Raw genomic sequence first — 6,000 nt, forward strand, 5'->3', positions numbered from 1 at the left:
AATGGGATCGAGTTGTGGTGGCTTTTTTCCCTCACTTAGTCAAAGTGACCTGCATATAACATGTTCATCATAGTGCAAGGTTTGAGCATTTCACTTTTCAAAAGTGAATGTTGATAAATAATAACATATATAGAAGTCATTTCCAAAATACTTAAAATAAGCATAGAGGGCTGAAGGGTTCAGCAGATACAGTTGACGATGTCACTGCATCCTGTCACTTCCTGATGTCACATCAGTATTTTACTGCGCCCTTCTCAACGTCGATGGAAGGTGGTGTCCAGTGGGTGTGTCCCTTTGAGGGGCAGGGTCTTCCCCAGAGGCCGACCTGCATGTAATCAGGAAGAAGAAGGTGCCTGACAGAGAAGAGTGTGAGTTTATATGAGGGTGTTTTCAGCAGGTTGGTTAGGCTAGAAGTAGCTTGGGAAATCTTCACTAAATAAAGATGGGTGGAAGGCCTTTTTTTTATTTTTCCAGTTTGTTTGGCGGGGTAACAGGGCAGGGGGTAGTTAACCTCAATTTTTTTTTTTAAAGACCATTACTTTTCGGGCAGTTTTAGGTTCACAGCAGAACTGGAGGGGAAGTCCAGAGATCTTCTGTATTCCCTGTGCCCCACACATGTACAGCTTCCTACATCGTCAGCATCCTCGCCAGATGGCACATTTGTTAGGACTGATGAGACACACGTCATAATGACCCCAAGTCCACAGTTTACCTTAGGGTTCATCTCAGTGTCATATCCTGTAGATTTGGACAAATTTGTGTATTGACCTTTATAGTGTCACACAGAGCAGTCTCACTGCCCTAAAAATCCTCTGTGCTCCGCCCATTCATCCCCGCCTCCCCCAACACTCAGCAACCACCCATCTTTTTACTGTCTCCATAGTGTCGCTGTTTTCAGAATGTCACACAGCAGGAGTCATACAGCGCATAATCTTCCAGGTTGGTTACAGAGTTGCTCACTTAGTCACGTGCATATAAGGTTTTGTGTGTTTTCTTTTTTCCATGGCTTGGTAGCTCATTTCTTTTTAGCACTGAGTAACGTTCCATCGTCTGGATGGGCCACAGGTTATTTATCCATTCACCTACTGTAGAACATTTGGGTTGCTTTCCAAATTTCGGCAGTTAGGAGTAAAGCTGCTGTGAACATCTGCATCTGTCTTCAGGTTTCTGTGCGGGTGAGAACCGAGGAGCGTGGCCGCTGGCTTATAAGGGAGGAGTGCGCCCAGTGTTGTAAGAACCTGCAGGTCGGTCTTCCAGAGAGGCTGTACTGCATCTGCATTCCCACCGGCAAGGATTTCTGCATTCTGCATGTGGGAATCTGCATTCCCACCGGCAATGCTTGAGGCTTCCTGCTGCTTCACACTCTGCCCAGTACGTGGCGTCAGTGATCAGGACACTGGCCTTCCTGTAGGTGTGTAGCCAGTGGTGTTTGCTCTTCTTCCCCTTGTGCAGAAGGTCAGCTTTGGAATACTGGATGTTTTCCAGCTGGCATCCCAAGTCAGACGAAATGCCTGCTGTCACCTGCAGTGCTCTGCAGAGCAGTTGCAGACTTACTGACACTGGTCTGTTTTCATTCCCCAGGTTTGAGCTATATTGTTGGCTCTTCTGTGTAGTAATCCAGTTGGCATTAGCATATCTTGCTTAAATATGTACATTCTAAGTAAAATGTAGAACCTATTTTTAAAAATATGTCCCTTTACCTAGATGGAAGGGGCTTCCCAGGTGGCACTAGTGGTAAAGAACCCTCCTGCCAAGGTAGGAGACATGAGAGAGATGTTTGATCCCTGGGTCAGGAAGATCCCTTGGAGGACAGCAAGGTAACCCACTCCAGTATTCTCGTCTGGAGAATCCATGGACAGAGGAGTCTTGCGGACTAGAGTCCATAAGGCCACAAAGAGTTGGACATGACTGAAGCAACTTAGCACACATGCGCGTGTATGGGAACAGAATCTAAAAATGAGTGGATATACGTATATGTGTAACTGAATCACTTTGCTGTACAGCAGAAACTAACACAACGTCGTAAATCAACTGTACTCCAATAAAAATTAAAAACAAAACCAAAAGGTCACTATAAGCTTTAAGAACCTATACTAGAAAAAAGCCTGTAATTTAGAATGACTGATTATCTCCAAAAAAGTATATACTTTTCGCTGAACATCTTACAAAAAAAACAAACCATGAATTTCTGCTATTTTTATAATGTTAATGCTACTCATCACTGAGCAAGCAGAATATCCTTTTGCACTGCAACATCTATAAAATGGGAATTTTATAGTGGAATGTGTAACTAAAAGCCACTTTCAGGATCTAGTTTGTTGACTTCTAAATTCCTGGCTATGAGCTCCTGATTCAGCAAGTGTGGGTTGGGACTGTGGAGTTAAAAACATTTATATAGCAATAAAGCATTTGTATTTTAAAATGTTTTGGAGATTCCGATGCAAGATGGTAGGAGAATCCCACTCTGAGGAGCACTGCCCTAAATCACCTACCCTGATCCTCAAGCTGTCTCTCTCATTACTGAAAGAAAAACTGAATTGCTCTTGTACAGGGAGCAGTAGATTGAGGAGCATCTTCTGAAACTTCCATGTTTGTGGCTGCATGGGTGAGAGTGAGAGGCCTTTGTTCTGAGCCACTGAGAGTTTGGGCTGTTTGTTACTGTAGATGACCTGGTCCTTCTGGAATGGTGAAACCACTGACTGAAGAAGGGAGCGATTCTGATTCCATCTGAAGACCACTTCCTCATCATCCCAGATTGCCTTTTACTTAGGATGCTTGTACTCATGTCCAGTAACGGTTCAGGTGGTAGTGCATTTGGCTGGAGCCCTTTTGTCTCAACCTCAGACATTACCTGACCTTTGCCCCTTGGCATTGATGCTTTGAACCAGAGCAGGTGTGAAGTACCACTCTGCCCTCTGCATTTGTCCAGCTATTCCCCCAGGTGTAGTTCAGCTTGCTCCTCCGTTGGCTCTACCTCCTGTAAGGCAGGCACAAAGTGAGATTCAGATTAAGCAATTTAGGAAGGATGCTGTGCACTGCATATTGAATCCCTCTGGAGGGTATAGCATCAGACTGTCAGCCGTGCTGATGCTGAATTTGGTCACTTGGTTGATCTCTCCAACATAAAGGTACGTTTTCCCCCTCTGGATTTAGTAGATGCTCTGCAGGGTATGGATATCCTATTCTCTAACAACCTACCTGTTGATATTTGCCTGAATCAGTTATTTCATTGTGTGATCACAAAACAGTGATTTATTATTTAATTTTTACCCAAATTTTTTATTTTATTTTTACCCAAATAGCTTAAAATGTGTGTATTTGTGTATAAATATATATACATCTTAGGTGTGGGGAAGATATCATTGTATTGGACTTGCCACATCATGCATGCATGCTTGATAGTCACACGTGCCTGCTGTCTGGGGTGGTCTCGGCCCAAAATCTGTTCCTCTGTTTACTTTCCCAAAGGTTCACAGATTAAATTGATCATTTTCCTGCCCTCTGTTGTTAAATAATTACCCAACTGCAAGCTTGTACACAAGACAGTTCCTGCAGATAGGTGTAAATCCTGGAGGCTTCAGTTTGTACAATGATGCCATCTTTAGAAATTATCAGACATCGGGCAGAAACTGACATGCAATCTTGGCACCTGAGGGGAAAGGAGGGCTAGGGCAGAGCCATAGCAGGTGAGGCAGGGGGTTTGTGCAGGGTCTTAGGCTCTTGGGAGCCAGAGCGAGGGAGGGCTTCTGAGCAGTGGGTAGATGGAGAGAGAACTTCAGGGAGTCTGGGAACAGGGGTTGATGGGCAGGGAGACTGGCCTGCCTTCCTTCCACTTCTATTCGCGTGAGGTCTGTGGGAGGTGAGTCAGGCACACTGCTCGTCACCAGCTGTTCACATACACCTCGGTCTTGTTCTTTGCAGCCCTTCCATCCTCCTTGTATCCCCTTCCCTGAAAAAAAAAAAAAAAAACACAACCACTTAATGTAACTAATGTAAGCCTCCTTAAAGTACAGGCAGAAATCAAACTTAAGGGGTTTTACGATTGAAGGGAGATGCATAAGTAGAGACCGCGGAGGCAGATTGCACTTATGACTAGGAAGGAAACAAGATTCTTGTCTGTATAACTTCCCCATTAGAAGGATGGACGTATATTAAAGACCATTGCTTTTAAAACCCGAGCACACAGAGCCTGTGGGGACGGAACAGAACAGGAAGAGCAGCTCCTAGCGCCCTTGATCCTGGACCGCAAGCCTCTCAATGACTGGGCATCTTCCTTTCTATCCGCAGCTCAGGGCACATGGCCAGGCTCCCAGCAGTTGGACAGGAGAGCTTTATTGATTGTGTGGGTGGATAGAGATATAGCCCCAGCCTTTTTAGGGTCATTTCTTTTTAGTTTCAAATGGCATTAAAAGGAATTAAACAGAATCATGTTAAAATATTGATGCATACCAAGAATGATACTTTTAATTTTCAACTAGGCTGTCATTTCCCCTATTTGCTAGGATGACTATTTCTTAATATGCTTTCTCTTCCCTTCTTCATAATTCTAGCAGAGTATTTAATCTAAATATTTTAGTATCTTACAGAGCTTGGCAGTGAATTAGGATTTTAAAATTTGAATATTGATACCAGCTAATGAGAATATAGGATCATAGCAGGGATGTTTCAGCTCGGCTCCAACCCTTATGCCGTGTGGCAGCTTCCACTTGGAAGGCCTTGGAAATGTGCTCCAAGGGCAGCCTCCTGGCAGCCACCTGGCAGCCTTGGGGCCAGGGCCACTGCTCCAGGAGGCAGGCCAGGTGGCTCTTGGCCAAATGGCTTCTGAAAATGGGCAACATTAATAAATGTTTAATGCCCCTCCTTTACAGCTGCTGCAAAGCACTGTCCTCTGTATGAAGACCCTGTGTTTGGTGCTGTTTTCCTTGGTTGTCACCTGGAGTGCTTTAATCCAATTTTCTATTCTGCATAGTAATCATGTCTACTTACCCTACCCCCCAGTGCCTCCTCCAAAGAATTTGCAAGTTCTTGGGGATGTTGAACTAATACAGTTTATATCAGTTGTTCTCATAGGACTATATTTTAAAGAGTAGAATAGGAAAAGCAGAAAGCTGCAGTCTTCAGTGAAGACAAACAGTAGAGGGATGAATTTTCAGCTCTTTATATCTGCCGGGTCACCTCCTGCTGGTGTGCCTCCCAGGTGTATTTTATTTGGGCAGGTTTCTAATTCCTCCCTGCCTGCACTTGAGTGATATTTGCATTAAATACTTAGCCAAGTGGCTGATGCCTTACATGACAAATCCATGCTGTCATTCAAGAAATACTTTGTGCATTACCTACAAGTCTAACACTATTCAAGGCACTAAAAAAACAAAAATAAGACATAGGGGTTTGTGCACTCAAGGGTAAATGGTAGGGGAGAGACGGGCATGTAATCAAGACAGTTGACAGGTGGAATTAGAGTTGTGTACATTATTCCTCCTATTTGTTACAGGAACAAAGGAGGCAGGAACCTTAGCTGGTTCTTTGTGGATCTAGCTGGGGGCCTGTGTGGCAGTCGGGAAGGCTCTGCAGAAGTGGTGGTGAAGTTGAGTTTCAGATGAGTGGAGTCCACCAGGTGGTGGAGAAGAGGTGGGGGGATGAACCAACACAAAGGCTGGACAAGGGTGATGAGTGCAAGCAACACAGGTGCTCTGACACGGAGCCAGGGGGCGGTGGGGAGGGCAGTGGTGGCTGGAGCAGACAGGCCTTATCCTCTGCTCTGGTGGTGGATGCTGTGGATCAGGAAATTTTACACGAGGAGGTGTGTAATCAGCTTATATTTTAGGAAGATGTTAGGAAGGAAGGGTGTGGTTGGGTTGGTGTCAGACACCCTTGGTGCCTCTGCACACACCCCTCTCCCACCTGGGAAGCACAGGATTTCACACCCTCACAGTGAAGGATGGGAGCCAGTGGGTTAGTGCCTCTCTTGGCCCCCTCCTGGGTGGATGGTCCAGAGAGGCG

Source organism: Ovis aries, chromosome 10, assembly GCF_016772045.2.
Source record: "Ovis aries strain OAR_USU_Benz2616 breed Rambouillet chromosome 10, ARS-UI_Ramb_v3.0, whole genome shotgun sequence".
Classification (NCBI taxonomy): Eukaryota; Metazoa; Chordata; class Mammalia; order Artiodactyla; family Bovidae; genus Ovis; species Ovis aries.